This window comes from Eptesicus fuscus, chromosome 5 (assembly GCF_027574615.1).
Source record: "Eptesicus fuscus isolate TK198812 chromosome 5, DD_ASM_mEF_20220401, whole genome shotgun sequence".
Classification (NCBI taxonomy): domain Eukaryota; kingdom Metazoa; phylum Chordata; class Mammalia; order Chiroptera; family Vespertilionidae; genus Eptesicus; species Eptesicus fuscus.
The window spans coordinates 98,251,170-98,272,538 of NC_072477.1; the positions used below are offsets into that span (position 1 = coordinate 98,251,170).

General features: G+C 38.7%; 1 protein-coding gene across 4 annotated transcripts in view; it reads right to left on the reverse strand.

Moving 5' to 3' along the window:
- The window catches only part of ZNF438 (zinc finger protein 438), a 174,956-nt gene that overhangs the window by 100,095 nt on the left and 53,492 nt on the right, over positions 1-21,369 (reverse strand). For 3 of the 4 annotated variants that reach the window (XM_054716603.1, XM_054716602.1, XM_054716601.1), the window contains one exon: positions 9,942-10,000. The gene's annotated coding sequence lies outside the window, so the exon portion shown is untranslated. Of the gene's footprint in view, positions 1-5,290; positions 5,320-9,941; positions 10,001-21,369 lie in introns of those variants that run through there. The other variant, XM_054716604.1, reaches the window with a different exon arrangement.

Sequence of the window (21,369 nt, forward strand, 5' to 3'; positions counted from 1 at the left end):
GTTTCTACATCTCGCTTGAAAATTTTAACTTTACTTTCAAAAGCTTTTATGTATCCAAACATAACGTCAATACTTTTGCCAAAACCTTGTAACTTTTTTTTTTTAAAACCTTGTAACTTTAAGTTCAGTTCATTAATATGAACAGAGAGATCTGTAAAAAACATAGGGTGTTGACCCACTTATCATCATTAAGCTGAGGAAAGTTTCCCAGATCCTTATCGTCAAGAAATACCTTAATTTCTTCAAAGCACTCCACAAAGCGCTCAAGAACTTTGCCTAGGTTCAGCCATGTTACATTATTGTACATCAGCAGTCCACTGTAGGTGGAATCAACCTCCAGTAAAAGTGCCGAAAATTCTTTCTTGTGAAGGGGGCAAGCAACTATTAAATTAACTATTTTTGTAACAACTAACATTAAGTCGTTTAAGTCGGTGAATCCTGCCTTGGCACATAAAGCCTCCTGATGGATAATACAATGAAAAGGCACAATTGGGTGTCCAATAGCTTCTGTAAACAATTTGACAAATCGGACTTTTTTCCCCACCATATTTGGTGCCCCATCAGTCGTCACTGACACAACTTTAGAGATATCAATCCTTAGGTCATGAAATGTTTGTATAACAACCTTACATATTTCGCTTCCTGATTTACTTGTTGACACTGATACTAACTTTATCAACTCTTCTCTCATTGTGAGACCATCAGAATATCGACCAATAATGGCCAACTGAGCATATGTGATGTGACATCAGTAGTTTCATCAAGAGAGATCGAAAAATATTTACACTTCCTTATGTCTCTCTTCAATTGATGTTGTACGTTTGTGTTCAGTCTCATTATTCGGTCTTTTATGATATTTCTACTGAGTGGAAACTCAGATATTCTCTTAATAATTGCATCTTTATTCTGCATATCATGAAATAGAACTGGTGCACATCTTAGGAGAGTTTCTTTAATAAATTCTCCCTCACTGGGCACTTTTCCATACTGAGCTATAGAGTGAGCAATGCTCAAACTTGCAGATGTTAAATTTGTAGAGCCTTTCATAAATTTAAGGATGCAATTAGATTGGCTCTTATAAAGGTGTAGCTGCCTGGAAATGTATTCCTTCCTTTCATCCTCACTTTTTTCCAAGAGCTGGGAATGATTAGTTTCAAAATGTCTATTTATATTCCACGTTCTGCTTACTACCGTTTCAGTACATAGAACGCAAATTTTTTTCTATAAAGCTATACATCTCGGTCCATGTCTCTTGAAAGGGTCGGCCACTGCTACTACCACTTCCTTTACTTAACCTTAGTTTTTTATTTTTTGGGTTCTCCATCAGGGGGGCAGTGACAGAAGATAGAATTATAGATAGCTTGTTAGGCCTGCAGGCAATTAGGGGTTAACTAGCCTAACTAACCACAAAATGGTGCATATAACTGTCTTTTAGGAAAGGGCATGGTTAATAAGCAGAAATAGGGGTTAATAAGGATGCACAACAGTAATAGTGGTGAAATGGAGTCTCACTATGGAGCAAGATGGTGTTCCTTATGTGAATTAAAATGGCTGCTGCTATTTCTAATGGCAGGAAACGGCACCCATAGCACCCCACAAACCCTCGCCTCTCCCAGCCTCCCCCTCACTTATCTCAGTAATGATGGATTAGAAATCCATGACACCCCAGAACAGTCCCTGGCTGCGTTCCGCTGCTCCCTACTCTGCTGGTGGAAGTGAGGGCAAAGATCCCGGCTTAACCGGAAGTCCCAGAACTAGACGCTCTGTGCCGGACTTCTGTTGTTTTGGCCTACAGACCTCTGGCACAGAGTGTCTAATAGGGGAGGATGAAACATTTGCGACTAGAGTCTTGGAGTTAGAGCAAATGTTTCATCCTTAGCATGCAGCCGCCTCAGCGGCCATGTGTCATCAGAAATGGCTACGCGTGTCAGTGCTGACACGTGTGTCATAGGTTCGCCATTACTGGTCTAGATATTTAGTCAAACATTATTCTGGAAGAGTATTTTTCTATGAGACATACATTTAAATTTGTGAACTTTGAGCAAGGCAGATTGCCCTCCATAACATGAGTGGGCCTCATCCAAGTAGCTGGAGGTCTAAATAGAATAAAAGGCTAACCTATCTGAGCAAAAAGGAATTCCCCAGAACAGTGACTTTAGACTTCATCTGCAATGTCAACTCTTATTGGTTTTCCAGCAGGCTGGTTTTGCATTCAAACTACAGATCTTTCCTGCGATCCAGACTTCTGGCCTCTCCTTCCTACCAGATTTTGGACCTGCCAACCTCCACAATCATGTGAGCCAATTCCTTAAAATAATCTCTTCCTATAGATACATCCTAATGGTTCTGTTCCTCTGGAGAACCTGACTAATATGTATGGTAAGCTGGTTTAGTTTTAAAAGAAATGGCATACCTGTTCTCCAAGGTAGGTATACCATTTTGCATTCTCACCAACAATATATGAGAGTCCCTGCTTTTCCACATCCTATATACCAGATATTATCTGTATGTTTAACTATAGGCATCTTGATGGGTAAGAAATAATACTTCACTTTGTTTTTTTATGTGTATATGTCTAATAACTAAAGCTGCTGAGCATATTTTCACATGCTTATTCATCATTCATATATCTTTTTAAATGAAATGCCTATTCAGTTATCTACACTAATAAAAGAGAAAGATGCAAATTGACAGTACCTTTGCGACACCCACCAGCCAATCAGGAGTGAGTATGCAAATTAACCCAACAAAGATGGTGGTTTAATTTGCACATACAGGTGCCGAGCGGCCAGGGGGAGTGGGGGGGAACGCTTGCGTCATTGCCATGACGATGATGAAAGCGTCCCACCCTGCCCCAGCCACCGCTCAGGGCCTCTGGGCAGCGTGGGAAGGCGGGGCCAGAGCGGAAAGGCAGTGCCAGCAGCCAGGGAAAGGAAGGCCCATTCTTGCATTAATCTTCGTGCATTGGGCTTCTAGTTTTTTATAATTGGGTTATTTGTCTTCTTATTATTGAGCTGTTGGAGGTCTTAACATGTTCTGGATACAGTCCTTTATCAGATATGAAGTGCAAATATTTTCTCTGTGGATTGTCTTTTCAGTTTCTTAACAGTGTCTTTAAGAAGCGCAAAAGTTTTTAATTTTAATGAAGTAAAATTTATCAATATTTTGCTCTTATGTCTCATGTTTTTGGTGTTATATATAACAACTCTTTGCCTAATCCAAGGTCATGAAATTTCTTCTATGCCTCCCTTTACATGTTTTATAATTTGAACTCTTACATTTAGTTCATATAATATGAACTCATAATTAATTTTGAATTAACTTTTGTGCATGGTTTTTATGAGAAAGTTCATTTTTTAAATATGAGTATTCAATTTTCCCAAAATCATTTGTTTAAAAGATAATTCTTTCTTTATTGAAGTCTTAATAGCTTTGTCAAAAATCAATGGATGAAAAATGTAAGGATTTATTTCTGGACTCTCCACTCTATTAATCTATATGCTTATCCTTATGCCAATGCTACATCATCCTGGTTACTGTCACTTTCTATTGAGTTTTAAAAATGGGAAGTAACAAGGTCCTCCAACTTGGTTATTTTATTCATTTATTTAAACCAGGCATCCTCAAACTACGGCCCATGGGCCACATGTGGGTATTTTTGCCGTTTTGTTTTTTTACTTCAAAATTAGATATGTGCAGTGTGCATAGGAATTTGTTCATAGTTTTTTTTAAACTATAGTCCGGCCCTCCAACGGTCTGAGGGACAGTGAACTGGCCCCCTGTTTAAAAAGTTTGAGGACCCCTGATTTAAACTTTATGTAATATTACGTGTAGTAATGAATATCATCTTAAATTCTTTCTGAGAGAAGGCAGATATAAGTAAATCTAAAATAAACTATATTTTAAAGGTATTTTAACAATAACATATTTCTCTTAAGATTTGAAAGTGGCAATCACTAATGTATTCCCCTAGGAATAATTAAGCAATTAAGTCTCCCCCCTCCCTACACCCACGTCAACAAACATTTATGAATGCCTACTAGACACGAGGCATGGTATAAAGTTAGGTGCTGAAGATACAAAAACAAATGAGACCCAGTTCATCACTTAGCATATAAATGGAAAATGATGACATAATGTATTATTAATGACAGTAGAAATATGTACCATAATAGCAAGAGCAAGGGATATTAGATTTATCTAATCAAATTTACCTAACTTAACGTAATAAACTTTTTTATTTTCTGAAAGAAAAAGTTTAAAAAATCTTTAAAAAAGAAAAAGTTTAAAAAATCTTTCCCCATAAAGTAAGTTTCAAAACACCAGAGATTTTAGGAAATGTTAATAGACTATGATTCAACTAATTCATGACTAAATATTATTTTTTCCTATTGCACAGCAATGTCATGGTTAGGCCAGCCAGGTGAAGATCACTTAAGAACTTGGACACAAATGTTGTGAGGGAATTAACTATTTAATAGCAAAAAACATTGAACAATATTATGAGAGTAACATTATTGACATGCACATAATTACACATACACTGAGTGGCCAGATTATTATGATCTCTGAACGCATAATAATCTGGCCACTCAGTGTATATCTTATATAATAAAAGGCTAATATGCAAATTGTCCCCTCGACCAAGAGTTCAACCAGCAGGCAGGCCGGCCAACCGCCCATGTCCCCTCCCCCTGGCCAGGCTGCCCGGACCCCACCCATGCATGAAGTCATGCACCGGGCCTCTAACACACACACACACACACACACACACACACACGCACACACACACACACACACAGACACACACACACATACACTGAGTGGCCAGATTATAATGCGTTCAGAGATCATAATAATCTGGCCACTCAGTGTATATAAAACAATTAAGGACCTATAAAAGTAATGTGGCAGTCTCTTAGGTTTTTTAGGCATTGAGGAACTAAAGTTGAATGAGAAATAAAAACCATGCATGTAGGCTCTCTAAAGCAGATCCAAACAGAATCCATCTAAAAATTCATCTACCCATGTCCATGTAAAACCATAATACACTTGGTTAAGTGCATAAAAACATTTTATCTCATTGCTTTAAGCAATGCAATTAGTTTTCTTTGGCCTAAATATCAGCAAACTTAAATTATCCTAGAAACTCCTTCAAAGAGACATGGTTTTGTTTCTCTTCATCCCCAAAACCCCTAGGTTCCTATGTTGTTGAATTGGGACACAGAAATGTGCTCTAAGTTATACAAAGAAACTTAACCAGAGGTGTGTCTAAACAAAAGTTCATTACCTTTGATGAGGGCAGTGCTGGCCCAGTGCTGGTCCCTATTAATTTATGAGCAGCTGCTGACACATTCTTATGCTTCACAAGAGCATAACATTTTCTTCTAAAACTTAAGGCAAAGGCAAAAATAGAATAACTTTTTCCAACAACGAAAATGTATATTTAAAATATTGTGGAATAAAAATGAGTTGTGATGTACTTTTAAAACCAGAGAAAAAGCAGAAAATAATAAATATCTCCCTATGCTCAACTACAATCTTCTGAATGGAATTGAAGCAGAAATGTTGAAGTTTCAGGTAAGCAGCTTTATATCTGAGGCAACTTAAAATGATCCACCTATTAAATAAACTAAAAGTAAGATGATAGGTTCAAATCTACCTTTTTAGAATTAGAATCCATTTTTAAGTGTGTTTTAAGAAGGAAGAATATAATTTTTAATAGATCAAGGGGCTTTCATTTAACTAGAAATTCACTAAACCAAGAATCAGTAGGTTTTTAAATATACACAATTAATTTGACAAAAACGTGGCTGTTGAATTTAAATTTTAAAAGTAATATATTACCTCTCTGTTCTTGTTTTAAATCAAAAGGATTTCTTCTGGGAGTGCAAAGGAATGAGCATTTAGCCTATCGCCGTGGTCGGCAAACTGCGGCTCGCGAGCCACATGCGGCTCTTTGGCCCCTTGAGTGTGGCTTTTCCACAAAATACCACGGCCTGGGCAAGTCTATTTTGAAGAAGTGGCATTAGAAGAAGTTTAAGTTTAAAAAATTTAGCTCTCAAAAGAAATTTCAATCATTGTACTGTTGATATTTGGCTCTGCTGACTAATGAGTTTGCCGACCACTGGCTTATCTCATGGAGGAAGGAGTGATTACTAATCTTTAAAAACAGGAGATTTGCCTATATGATCACCTGGGACAAACTTGGCCAGTACAAGTAGGCTAGAAGGTTATAGGAGCCTGGGAATGTTTAACATCAAGAAAGGAATCATATACAGCTCAGTAAGATCACAGGGAATTACACAGGAAATGTGAACAGTAACCCTTTCATATCTCTGTACCCGCCTCCCACCGCCTGTGATAAATGGAGTCCTGCTGCATGAAATCCAGCTATGGGAATACAGAAGCCAACAGCAGAGGGGGACTGGGGAAAAGAAAAAAAAGAAAACATTTTATATACTTATACTCACACAGTACAACATAAATTCGTAACGACATAATATCACATTGCTCCAAAAACAGCCTTAGCCTTTCTTATTGCCACATATGCACTGTATCACTGCCTTATCCAACAGAGCCTTAAGTAAAAATTCCAAAGTAACCTGAAGAATTGAGCGGGGGTGGGCTGCAGAATAGTTGGCGGACTCATGGTAAGTAGGAAAACGTGGCTCCTCTGAAGCTGACCAAACAAACTGGTCTCCACCCTGGCTTATGTTTAAACATCTTGTTCCTAGTCAGTCTGGAGGGAAAACATTCTTTCCACAATAAATAATATGCAATCAAATCAGAAATTCTTACTCCAGCCTTTGTCTACTCTATGTAAAAGTTTCTTCAGGACTGTAAGCCAGAAGCTGAGATAATTCAACTGATTATGAACTTTTTGTTTTAAAAGTAACTTAGAGTCAAGGCAAGTTAAAATATTCCTAGTTGCTTATTTGGAAAAGCAAATGTGTCTGGGCAGATCCTAGGCTCCTTAGAGAAGAACTCTGGTTGAGATCTCAAGGAAATAAGCTTCTCTTAATACAACTGCTTCGGGAAAAGGGGAAATTCTCAGCTTCTATAAATAGGTGAGAAAGATTAAAAACTCCTTACAATCCTCAGAGAATAAGGGCATGGGTATCCAAGTAAAATGAAGAAAAACGTGATTTTTCCAATAGACTAAGTTTAAAATATGGAATGGAATTTCACAGTTCCTTTGAAATAAGATTTAACTTTTCCCATTGGTATAACTTCAGGATAGAGATGTTCTGCCACAAAGAGTAGGTCAAGAAAAAAATGAAAGTGAGGACAGAGATGACAAAGCAAACCACCAATTAAAGTGAAAAGGGTAAGCTTTTTAGAACTACCCAGAGGGGTAACAATAAAACCCAAGGATTTTTCCCCCAGCAAAGTGCCTCCTCCAAAACAGATATAACTGCGTCAAGAAATAGCCTATACCCATAGTGTTTTTATACAATAAATGGCACATCACTCAAATGGCAAATGAGATTTCAATTGTACACTTCCTAGTCACCTTAAAGCTAAAGGACTGATGTCTAATTTCTAAAATATTATGGAATAAAAGTGAGTTGTGATGTACTTTTAAAACTGGCTCATAGATAGGCAGTCTAAGGACTCCGTGACAAGCTTAAGGTCCTGCTCTTTCCATGGATTTAGAGTTGATACAAAATTTACATTAGGAAAAACATTAGCAGAATGAGAGGAAGCAAAGTAACAAACAAAAACTCCCACATAATAAACCAGACTTCTAATTGGGGTTCTAACCATGGAGCAGTTCCCCAGTATAATGTGGACTCTGAAGTATACCAAATGGAAACCCAAGGGAGCTATCTCCTCACCTGGAAACAAGATTCACTTTCAGTGTTGTTGTTGTTTTTTTTAGAAATATGTCTTTATTGATTTTTAGAGAGAGGAAGAGAGAGGGAGAGAGTTAGAAACATCGATCGGCTGCCTCTTGCACACCCCCTACATGTGCCCGCAACCAAGGTACATGCCCTTAACCGTAATTGAACCTGGGACTCTTGAGTCCGCAGGCCGACGCTCTATCCACTGAGCCAAACCAGTTTCGGCTTGTTGTTGTTTTTTTTAGAAATATGTCTTTATTGATTTTTAGAGAGAGAGGAAGGGAGAGCAGAGAAACATCATTGATCAGCTGCCTTCCGCATGCCCCCTCTCCCCGCACTGGGGATAGAGCCCACAATCTGGGCATGTGCCCTGACCCTAATCGAACCAGTGACCTCTTGGTTCCTGGGTCTACACTCAACTGTTGAGCCACACTAACCAGGCCTTTTAGTGCTTCTTAATGATTTTTAACTCATGTCATGTTCTGTTAAGCATAAAAACTTCATATCCTCATTGTATATTGAGATTTCAAAATAATTTAAGTATTATATAACCAAAAAGAAACTATAGCAAGATAATTTTTGTTTGTCAAACAATGGTCTAGTGCAGTGGTCGGCAAACTCATTAGTCAACAAAGCCAAATATCAACAGTACAACGATTGAAATTTCTTTTGAGAGCCAAATTTTTTAAACTTAAACTTCTTCTAATGCCACTTCTTCAAAATAGACTTGCCCAGGCGCCCAGGCCGTGGTATTTTGTGGAAGAGCCACACTCAAGGGGCCAAAGAGCTGCATGTGGCTCGCAAGCCTCAGTTTGCCGACCACGGGTCTAGTGCAATAAAAATTATTAGAAAATACTCTTAAAAGTAGACAATAATTAATAATTTATTGTTATCTTGAAAACAAAAGGTAAAAAATATCTATAAACACTAATGATGATAACCAAATGTTAACTGCTGGGACCTTCAGCATATCTCCTCTCATGGAGAATTACTATAGATAATGTTTTCAGTTCTTACATTAGGCCTGAAGAAATGCTGATTGATATATAGAATTAGGCCTTCAATTTTTTTAACTGATTCAGCAAAAAGGTCTCTTTCTTTTCTGAAAATAACAGAGCGCTCATATAGTATTCTCTTTCAAGTAATAAAGGACAGAAGCAAGCTTTGTAAATCTTCAGTACAGAGGCTAAAGTAAGTAAAAGATGCAAACTGTAGACAGCCTTGACAACAAATATAATAAACACAGCAAAAATACCAGCTAACATGGCACATTTGTATAGCGCTCTGCAATGTATAAAAATACTTAATGTAATTTCAACCCTGCAACTTTATAAGGTGGGTATTATTTTATTGAAGTAGTGTAAAGTGACTTTTTCAAGGTTACCCAGCTAATTAAGCAGCAGAACTGTGATTTAAACCTTTCTGACAGCTATCCCATTCATTAAAATCTCGATTTTGTCATGTAATTTTGAAATATCTTCAACCAAAGGCCAAAATCAGGGTATACAAAATAAGCACAACCTTTTTTTCTCTCAACCCACCCAATATCACTTCCTTTCTACCAATTCCCATAAAAATTCTCAGAGTTCTCATTGCAGCAACCTTTATTTCCTCATACCAGTATGACTAAGGGCACAATGAAAAGCATCTTTCAAAAACAAATCTCTTTTCTCCTAGATCTTATATCCCATAACGGTTCCCCCCAACAAGAACATCATCACAAGCTTGGGTTTTTAAAAGCATTAACTACTGAGGAAATGTCAGGGGTTATCTTTTCTTCATGTAGAATGAGTCAGATATGACAAAAATGCCTCCACATTCCTAAAAGGTGAGCAGGAGTCACCCTCTTATTCCCAGCCTTCTGGCGTAGCAAAGATACTCCAGGGACTTGGCAGAAAAAGGCCGAAGTCATGTGAATAACAAAACTAACAGAACTAGAAGTTATATTCCTACCAATTTTTAAATCATTATAAATGTTTTCTTGTTGAATACTTATTAAAGGATGATAAACTACTGGCATTAGCAATTTAATGTAAATGTGAGATAAAATTAAGGTAAATTTTTATTCATATAAAATGAATATAGAATACTCACCTATTTCAACAAGAGGTTGCTCCCACCAACCCAGGGCCAACAGGAATCCCCAGTCTGGGCTGCGGCAAAAAGAGGAACTTTAAGAGAACAATTTGCAAACTGGGGGAAAGCAGCCTCTGATGAAAACCAAAAGTGTGCTTCACCAGGTCAAAAGGGAGGGCACTTTTTGTAGAGAAGTTCCTGCTGTAATTCCCAATTGGTTCATTTTAATGCTAATGAGGAATCCAAACAGCATAGTTCTGATTGTTCAAATAGCACTGCCTGATTGGTCAGCTTCATGCACTCCAATTAGTCATCACGGAGCTTCTCTGATTCGTCAGTGTAAATGCAGATGAGGATACAGTTGTGCAGAGTTCCAATTGGTTGGGGCAGGTCTCAGTGCATTGGTTGAAAGATGATACCAGGTGCCCCCTCATACAGGTCATATCAGACAGCAGGAGCACAATTCAGGAAGCTTGGAAGCTCAGTCTGTGGCTTTTCCCTGAAATGCAGCCTGTGAGAGACTTCTGTTAGCAATGGCTGCTAGACTATGATTGTGATTTTGGGCCTATAACCATGAGGAGTCTTTCTTGGTGGATATAATCCTTCTCAGGGTTCACACCTCCGAAGCTCATTATGAAGATTATGAGAATAAATTATATATAAAATGTTAAATATCTTGCCTAGCACATAATAGCTACTCAATAAATGTCTGTTGCTATTACTAATATCATTGAATTATCAAAACCAAAACATACTGGAAGGTCATATTTAGAACGAACTAGCAAGTAATACAATCTGTGAATTATTTTTTTAACATCTATTCAAAACATATTTCTGTTATATGCATAGAAATACATGCATATAAATATTCAAAAAATGATTTGAACTAAACAATGGCAAAATTGTGACTTCTGGGATGATGGGAGGATAGCAGTCAAAGGGAACTTTGATCTGTAATGCTTTTTTTTTTTTTAAAGTACTTTGTATTCCTTTTGTAAGTAAAATTAAAGTTTTAAAAAACAAAATAGAAAATAAAACTTAGACAAATTATCTTAGTAAATTTCTTTAAGTCCATTGTTGATTTCAATATTACATGTAAAAGTTTACTTTTATTTTTAGTTAATTGTCCATATGAGGTCTAAATATCCTTTTCTTTATTTAGCAACTAGTGGCCCAGTGCACAAAATTTGTGCACAGGGAGGGTGTCCCTCAGCCCAGCCTGCACCCTGTCCAATCTGGAACCGCTGGCTCCTAACCGCTCATCTGTCTGCCTGCCTGATCGCCCCTAACCACTCTGCCTGTAAGCCTGCTCGCCCCTAACTGCCCCTCCACCAGCCTTCCTGCCCCTAACTGCCCCCTCTTGCTGGCCTGATCACCCCCAATTGCCCCCCCCCTGCCAATCTGCTCGCTCCCACTGCCCCCCCACCGGCCTGCTTGCTCCCAACTGCCCCCCCACCAGCCTGCTCGCCCCCAACTGCCCTCCTGCCGGCCTGCTTGCCCCCAGCTGCACCACCCTGCTGGCCTGCTTGCCCTCAACTGCTTCCCCCACCGGCCTGATCACCCCCAACTGCCTGCCCCTCCTGGCCTGATTGCCCCTAACGGTCTCTGCCTTGGCCCCGCCACCATGGCTTTGTCCGGAAGGATGTCCGGAATGTCTCCTGGTATAATTAGCATATTACCCTTTTATTAGTATAGAAGAATAAATATACCATTCAGCTTTCTGGTAGCCATCACTTTCAATAATCTTCCTAATGATATTCCTAACTGCTACATTAAAAATACTTGCTTTTGCAAAAGAAATTATTTTAATACCATTTTAAAACAATTCAATGTATTTATCAAGATGCAGGGAAGCTTTCAAAGGCCAGAAAACCATAAATCAAAATGGCTTTACATAAAAAGATTACTTTTCCTCTTAAATTTTGTATGTCTTTATATTTAACACCACATACAGAAAACTGAATCCTTGATTCTTTTTAAAGCCAAAGGGTTGCCTATTTAAAATCATCCTAACAATTTCAAATGTCTTGAGGGCTGCTTTAATTAAAAATGTCTCCTTCTAGGCTCTTTCTAACTTCTAATTCTTGTCTGTAGCATACTAATGCCAGTTTTTAAATTCTAACTTTCCTTGTAGTTTACAACCATAACTTTGACTTTTTCGTTCCATTCTTTTTTCCTTCAGATCATCTAGATTTGAGCCTATAAATTGTGGGCAAACCAGGTCACCAAAGCTCGTATTAACTCCCTGAGAGCAGCAAATAACAGGCCTCCAAACATGGAGATAAGCCACATGCACCACAGGCCCAGCCAGGCCTGGCCCTATCCATTTACAAATCCAGCTTATAAATTAAAGGCCTCTAGTGTTATAAAAAGAGATAGACATTTCAAAGGATGAGCGATAGAGAAAGCAACCTCCTACTGACCAGGAGGACATTGGGCTGAATAGGAAATCCCTACCTCAAAGAGCTATGGGATTCAGCTCCTGATTCTATGGATTCTCTTTTAGAGATATTTAAAAATCAAGAAGGCCCCTTTCTGTAAATTCATGGAGAACAGTATTTGATCAAAAGGTATTTCCTATAATTTCAACTTAAAAATTCTATTATAATTTATAGCTAGTATAAGGCAATTCCAATAATAATTATAAGATAAACTTTATATCTAGACAATAAAAAGACATATGTATATACAATTTTTTCTCCTAGGTGCTCAGATATGGATTCATTAATATTAAGCTGCTCTACCTACAAAAATGTACAACAATGGTTCTTCCAGTAGATGACTCCCTTAATTCTGTAAGTCTTAACTTAGCACAGTAGTTAGAATATGAAATTTGGAACCAAATGCCAGATCCACTACATACTAGTTGTTATTAAGTAACGAGGCTTCTCTGGGCCTAAGTTTATTGGCTAATATTAACACCTACTTTATAGGATTACTGTAAGGATTACATAACTTGTTATATGAAAAGCACTAGAACTGTGCCTGACACAGAGAAAGCATTGTAAAATTCTTGGCTATTATTATCATCCTTAACATCAGAACTGTGCAGTTCTTGGAACATAACTTTAAGCACAGCTTACTACAACCACGGAAAGAACAGGTTCCTTGAAACTGCTTAGTTCCATTCTTAAAACATATTCAAAGACCCTGCATCAATTTCTGTTAGGCATTCTAATGATTTCATCCCTCGTATATGACTCCATGAACCCTGTGCTCTGGTTACCCATTAACTCCTCTCCCTCTGGACTATAAATGTCTTGAAAACAGGGACTATATCAACTGATTACCTTGTAGTCTCAACATCTAGTACATAGCCTTGCACAGAGTAGACACTCTATAAAAACTGAACAATCAACATTAGCTATTTACCTGTTTCTCTCACTCAACTTAAGTTCCTGAGGACAGAGGCTACTGAATGTTGATCTCTGCATCCTTAGGAGAGGTCTTCTGTATGGTGGCATTAACACCTATATTTTGTATCCAAGTTTCTAATTTGTTTTGAATTTTATTTGGGTTTATTCATGATGCTTTATTTACTAAAATAAAATGCATTTAGAAATGAAACAATTTTTTTTTCTCCCCTAGAAGCTCTAGATAGAGAGGTAAATAAAACTTTTCAATTATATTTTAGTCCTCGAAGTGATGACAACAGAGAGAAACAACCAATGTCCACTGCATGATCTTTTCCATGCTGTCCTGGCTGGGGCCTTTGTCAGTGGCCCATCCTCCAGGACTTAACCAGAGCAAAGCCTTTCCTCAAAAAGAGTCACCATTTGACTGCTGTGCATATTTTATTCCGTCAGCACTGTTTCCTAGCTCTTTCACAATTATGGCATGGCATTATTTCAAAATTCTCTCTGCCCACCAAGCTTGTGACCATGCCCAGCTGAGATTATTACAAACAACCACCTTGAGCAGCATTCTATTGCTCATTTCAGGGCTGGCAGCCTTTCACCACTTATGAGCTCATCAATGAAAGATCTTCAGTGGGACTTTAAATCTGATGTTTGACTACTACCCACAGTGGGGCTACCTACCAGCATCCTCAATCCCAAGACATGCACATATCCCAATGAAAAAAAATGTAGATAAACACCTTTCTCAGTTTTCTCAGGGGAAAATAGTGGTTTAATATTCCTCTGAGTCATTCTATTACCAGATTACTTCCAGGTGTTATAATTGGGCCTCTCAACTACAACATGTCACTTACCTAATATTAGATCAGAGTATAAATACACGAGTCACATACGATCCCTTCTTCTAATTTTCCTTACTCAAAGTAGTAAGATAAGTGATTTATTCCTCTTGACTTTACATGATGAAATTAAGCTGACTTCTTTGCTTAATGACATCTAAAAAAAATGCTATCAAATTAAAACGTTCTTGCTATCCCTGGTGCCCTGGTCAGTCAAAGAAAGGAAGAAAGGATCTTAGAGAGTCCTCTTCTTTTAATATATCTAGTCTAAGGCCCAGAAAGTTGAGGGTTTGCCATGATCTCTCTCTCTCTCTCTCTCTCTCTCTCTCTCTTCTCTCTCTCTCTCTCTCTCTCTCACACACACACACACACACACACACACACACACACACACACACACAGAGCCAAAGCTAGAAAAAGGTCTTCCTGCCTCCTCAGCCCATGTGCTTTCCATACACCACACTAAATAAGTTTTTTGCCAAGAACTCCATCCTAAACCATAGTCCTGGAGAGGCTAATTCTCAGCTTCAACTTACTTCTTCTTGGTAGTCCAGCTACATAATCATCTGCTCAAATATGTGAGAAAGATAAGTCTCCCATCTCTAAGAATAACCTAGCAAACATCACTGGGGGTTTTTGTTATTTTTTAAAAATCTTCACCCAAGGATATTTTTCCATTGATGTTTAGAGGAAGTGGAAGGGAGGAAGGAGAGGGAGAGAGAGAGAGAAAAAAAAATCTTCTGGGATCAAGACTGCAATCAAGGTATGTGCCCTTGACTGGGAATTGAAGGGTCCGAGGGCCAATGCTCTAACCCAGTAGTTCCCAATGCGTGTCACACGCCCAACAGGGGGCCAATTTGACTTTTAAGGGGAGCAATTCGAAAATGAGTTACTAACAATGAATTTTTTGCATTTCTTATGATTCTAGGGGCCTCATATACAGTATATAAATATATAGTGACATATTTATGCATTTCAGTTCTCTATTATGTTTTGAAACTTTATTTACTATTTTTCATATCACTTCATATTATTATTTTTTTAACAATTTCTTAGTGATTTCTTTCTCAGTACTTCAACAATCTTTTTGTTCTTTTATCTTTCTCTTTCATAGATGCCATGTTCTTTGCAAGCTTGTTTGGACCAAGTTAATGGCCTTTAAGGCTTCCTCCAGGTGAACAGGAGTTCACTTTTTGAATAATAAAAATTGTATGTCACGGGTTCGGGGGGAGAGAGGATCAGGATTTTAGAGATGCTTAGGTGGGGCATGGCCAAAAAAAGGTTGGGAACCACTGCTCTAACTACTGAGCCAAACCAGCAAGGGTCAAACATCACTGTTTTCTTAAAAGGTATTACCCCTAAAAACTGCTACAGTCTTTTTCCTTCCACAGTGTTTCCAAGACAAGGCTAAGTGTCCTCTAAGACCCACTTCCCTAAACAGTCCTCCAGTATATTCTGAAAAATCTGAGAAAGCCCCCATATAAAAGCATCATTACTCTAGAGAAAGAACAGAGCCCAATGCCCACTTGAGAAATTCACATGATTAGGAACATTCAAGGTAAGAATAACTGCTTATCAGAGACTCAAAGCAGCAGAGGACAGCTTCTTGCTGTCATTGAACAAACATTAATGATAATGTAAATTCCACGTCCTATGTTATTTGATACAGTCATTGACAGGGACATCTTAGAAAACAAGCTGAGTAGTACATAACTGGTAATATTCCCCAACCCATTACCATAAAACCCATTAATCCAATAATCCCAAACACATTCTGAATCTTACACTTTGCTATAGTGAATACCAAATAAAACATTTCATATTGTAATTTCAAATTAGATTTTCTTTTTCCCTGTTCTAATAAGTAGAAAAATAGTCTGAAAGTGGGCAACAGGGAAAAGGAAAAGAGTATCTATTTTTAAAAGAGAATATGGAAATAGATCAAGATAATAATGTGGAGTAATGTAATATGATACAAGAGTATATTTTAATGACCTTTTTAAAGTTCATTTTAACATATATTTGGAAAACAGTGACAATTTATTGAAAGTTATGATAACCTTAGTTTTTATAATTTTTATGTCTATTTTAAAATTAATGAAAGAAATATTTTATAAATAATTTCAAATTACAACTTACTAATAGTCTGAGATTAAAATCTCATATTATATAAATAAAACTAAGAAACAGATAAGTAAACGCTATTAAATTTCTCATTTCATACTGAGGGAAAACAAAAGGTACCATCTCATTCTTAACTGCTAATTATAGATATTACAGAGATTTATGGTTTCAAAAAAACTTGAAAATATAATCACTAGCATATTTCAAAGCAAGCTATTTACCTTTAGATATACCACAGAATTAAAATATCAGTCAAGACAAAATTAAAGATAAACTTTGAATCAAATAGCAAAAAAAAAACAACAATAAAAACAAAAAATAATTTAATACAAAAAGCTTAAAATAAGATCAATGAAGTAAAACCAATTAAATCAATTTTGACAATAAACATAAATGAATTAAAATATCTATTAAAAGACGAAGGTTTTCACTAGGTTAAAAAATGAATTTACATTCCACTTTTAGGAAACATATTTAAAAGAAATGAAAAGGATAAATATAACATGAAGTACAAAGATGTATAGAGATACATAAACTAATATTAATGCCTGCTAAAAAGCAAAGCACCAGGCATAAATTAGAAAGTTATATCATTCTGATAAAATGTATAATCCTCAATTGAGATTTTGACAGTAAATAATATATTAACACACATACCAAACCAAAAACTGACAGAAATGTAAACAAAAATTAATAGAAGAAATCATTGATTTATATATTTAAGCCTTTCATAGAACAGATAAACAGTAATTACAGAAAAGCTGAAAAACAAAATATTTAGGTAGTTGGGAGGGACTAGGCCTGCAAGGGAGGGCAGTTGGGGGCGACCAGGCCTGCAGAGGAGGGCAGTTGGGGGTGACCAGGCTGGTAGGGGAGGGCAGTTAGGGGCGACCAGGCCAGCAAGGGAGGGCAGGTAGGGATTACTGGGCCAGCAGGGGAGGGCAGTTGGGGGCGACCAGGCCTGCAGGGGAGGGCCCGCTCTTGTCAGTGGCCATCAGGGCCGGCAGCGTCCCCACTGCCACCCGCTGCCAGTGCCACATCACCGATGCCCTCCATGTTCCATGCCGCCCCCTGGTAGTCAGCGCACGTCATAGCAAGCAGTCAAACTCCCAGTGGAACTCCCGGTCGAGGGGACAATTTGCATATTAGGCTTTTATTATATAGGATAATTTTCCATAGCATGGATACACCGCAATGTGTTTATCTAGTCACTAGTTAATGGACATATAAGCTGTTTCCAGCTTGGAGCTATTATGAATAAAGCCACCATGAACATTCTTGTACAAATGTATCTGTGAACACTTTTTCATTACTCTTGGATAAATATTTAGAAGTAAAATTATTGGGTCTTATAGTAAGAATAAGAGGCCCGGTGCACAAAATTTGTGCACGGGTGAGGGGGGGCGGGGAGGGTATAAGGGAAGGGGTCCCTCAGCCCGGCCTGCACCCTCTCACAATCCAGGACTGCTGACTCCTAACCACTCACCTGCCTGACTGCCTGATCACCCCTAACCACTCTACCTGCCAGCCTGATCGCCCCTAATCACTCTACCTGCCTGCCTGATCACTCCTAACCACTCATCCACCGGTCTGATCACACCCTAACCACTCACCTGCCTGCCTGATCACCCCTAACTTCCTCTGCCTCAGCCCCCGCTGCCATGGCTTCATTGGAAATGACGTCCAGAATGATGTCCGGAAGGTCGTTCAGCTTTCCAGTCTAATTAGCATATTATGCTTTTATTATTATAGACTATAAGCCCAATGCACTAAATTCATACAAGGGGCTCTGCCCCTGCCGCTGCCACCTCCTCTGCCTCAGCCCCCGCTCACTGCACAGTCGCCTTGGCTCTTGCAGCCCCGGCTTCGTCCGGAAGGTCGTCGGGAAGGATGTCTGGTCTAATTAGCGTATTATAGATGTTTAATTTTTAACACACTGCCAAACTGTTTTCTAAAATGGTTTAATCATTTTACTTTCCCACTAGCAACATATGAAAGTTTCAATCAGTCTACATCTCACCTAATACTTGTTCCTTTTTAATTTTTAACTTTAGCTATTTCGATGATATATAGTGGTATCTCATTGTATTAACCCCCATTTTTCTGATGTCTAATGATGTTAAACCCCTTTTCCTCTGCTGCACTGGTCATTCATTATTTTCTTATGCTATTTATTTAACTGGGTTGTCTTATTAATAAGCTGTAAGAAATCTTTATATATTCTGGCCACAAGTCATTTGTCAGATACATGTGTTGAGAATATGCTCTCTCTGTTTAAGACTGTCTTTTTATATTCTTAACTGTTTTTTAAAGAATAGAAATTTTAAATTTTGATGGACTACCATTTGTCAATTTTACTTTTATGTTATGGTTCATGCTTTTTTGTGTCCTAAAAAATCTTTGCCTATCCCAAATTCATGAATGTTTTCTCCTGTGATTTTTTTTCTTAAAGTTTTATAGTTTTAGCCTTTTATAATTAGAGATATGAATCCTTTCAAGTTATTTTGTATATAGGAGAGGTAAGGGTTGCAGTTAATTTTTTTTTCATTTGGATACACAGGCGTTCTAGTACATTTGTTGAAAAGACTATCCTTTCTACACTGAATTATCTTGGCAAGGTTGTCAAAAATCAATTGACCATCTATCTACACGTGTGGGTTTATTTCTGGATTCTCTATTCTTTATTTTTTTTAAAGAATTTTTTTATTTTATTCTTAAATAACTACATCTCCTATTCCAAATAGATGTTCATAAGTGTAGTTATCATTTGGTTTGTTGTAGTTTTAGTTATTTTTTTATTATTATTACATTTTTATTTTTTTATTATTCTTATGACATTTTTATAACAAGACACAATAAGACTTTTTTTTACAATTTTATTGAACTTATTGGAGTGACATTGGTTAATAAAATTATAAAGGTTTCAGGTGTACAATTCTATAATATATCATCTGTATATTGTACTGTATTCTCCACCCCAAGTCAAGTCTCCTTCCATTACCATTTATTATCCCCTATACCCTTTTCTACCTCCCCCCACCTCCTTTCCCCTTTGGTAGTTACCATACTGTTGTCAATATCTATGAGTTTTGTTTTGTTGTGGGTTGTTTTTTTTTGCCTATCCCTGCAACTCCTCTCCCCTCTGATAGCTGTCAGTCTGTTCTTAATTAATCTATGAGTCTGTTACTATTTTGTTAGTTTATTTTGTTATTAGATTCCACATATGAGTGGAACCATATGTCACTTGTCTGTCTCTGACTGGCTTATTTCACTTAGCATAATGCTCTTCAGGTCTATCCATGCTGTCACAAGGGGTGAGATTTCCTTTTTGATGGCCGAGTACTATTCTATTGTGTAAATGCAGCTTTTTTATCCACTCATCTACTGATGGACACTTGGGCTGTTTCCAAATCATGGCTACTGTAAATAACACTACTATAGACTGGATAGCCTTGTGGGTGAATTTTACCAAACATTCAAAGAAGAACTAACACCTATCCTTCTCAAACTATTCCAAAAAATCCAAGAACTGGGAAGAAACTCAAGCTCATTTTAAGAGGCCAGCATTATCCTAATCACAAAACCAGATCAACATAGACACTAAAATCCCCAAAGTGGGATTTATTCCAGGGATGCAAGGTTGGGACAATATCCACAAATCAATAAACATGATACACAACATAAACAAAATAAAAGATAAAAAGCACATGATCATATCAACAGTCACAGAAAAAGCATGTGATAAAATCCAGCACCCATATATAACAACAATTCTCAGCAAAGTGGAGATAGAAGTAACATACCTCAATGTAATAAAGGCCATATATGACAAACTCATAGTCAATATCATACTCAATGGGCAAAATCTATAAATGTTTCCCTTAAGGTTGGAAATAAGAAGTCTGCTTTCACCACTCTTATTCAACACTTCTTATCTGATCACTGTCCTAGCCACAGTGATCAGATAAGAAGAAATAAAAGGCATCCAAATTGGAAAGAAAAAAAGTAAAACTGACATTATTTGAAAACTAGAGACCCGGTGCACGAAATTCGTGCACTGGGGAGGGTGTCCCTCAGCCCAGCTTGCACCCTCTCTAATATGGGACCCCTCGGGGGATGTCCAACTGCAGGTTTAGGCCCGATCTCTGTGGAATAGGGCCTAAACCTGCTGTTGGACATCCCTCTCACAATCCGGGACCACTGGCTCCTAACCGCTCACCTACCTGCCTGATTGCCCCCTAACTGCTCCCTTGCTGGCCTGATTGCCCCCTAACTGCTCCTCTACAGGCCAGGAAACTGAGGCCAATTCCAGTTGGCTGTGGAACTTGACTCAGGAAGCCCTCAGAGCACACAGGAAGCCCTCAGAGCCATGCTCTTTGCGCTTCCTAAGGGGCAGCGGCCCAGCAAACAGAACAAACCTTCCAGTCAGGCTTCCGAGCCTCTTTCTCAAGCACCTCTTCATTGCGGATGCTCCACATTCTTTCCTCTCCCCCCATTCTTTACTGCCCCCCCCCCTTCTCCGAAGCAGGTGGAAAGCTTCCCACTCACTGCCTAGGCATGCTCTGCTATGGGGCAGGCTGTAGCGAGCTTGCTTTTGGGTGAAGGCAGGAGCAGTAGTCACTGCCTCTGAAGTGTGAAGGCCGCCTGAGCGAGGCCCATTAGCACTGGGAGCTTCTCTGAATCACATCAGTACCCTGCAGTGCAGCACCCTGCAGTGCAGTACCCCTCCACTGAGGTGGCTCCACCCCTCAACCCCCGCCTCAGGGGTGAGGGTCCTTGCCCATCTGCCAGGAGTCCTTCCATGCCCCTTGATCCCTGGCTGGGCCCACCCACGTCTTGGGGGCACTGCAGAACCTCTGTCTCTCTGCAGATGAGGCAGATCCCTGCCCTAGGTCTCTGCAAAGCTATGAATCTGTGGCCAGAGGCCTGGTCTGGGTCTCAGCAACCACATGCCTGCAATGTTCCCAGGGACCCTGGGAGCAGCTGGGCGAGTCCCGCCTCACCTCCCAGGGGTGCCGATCTCCCCAGGGACCCCTGGGAGAGGCTGGATGGGCCCGGCCACACCCCCGCAGGTTGCCTATATCCCCAGGGACACCCAGGAGTGGCTGGATGGGCTGGCTAGGC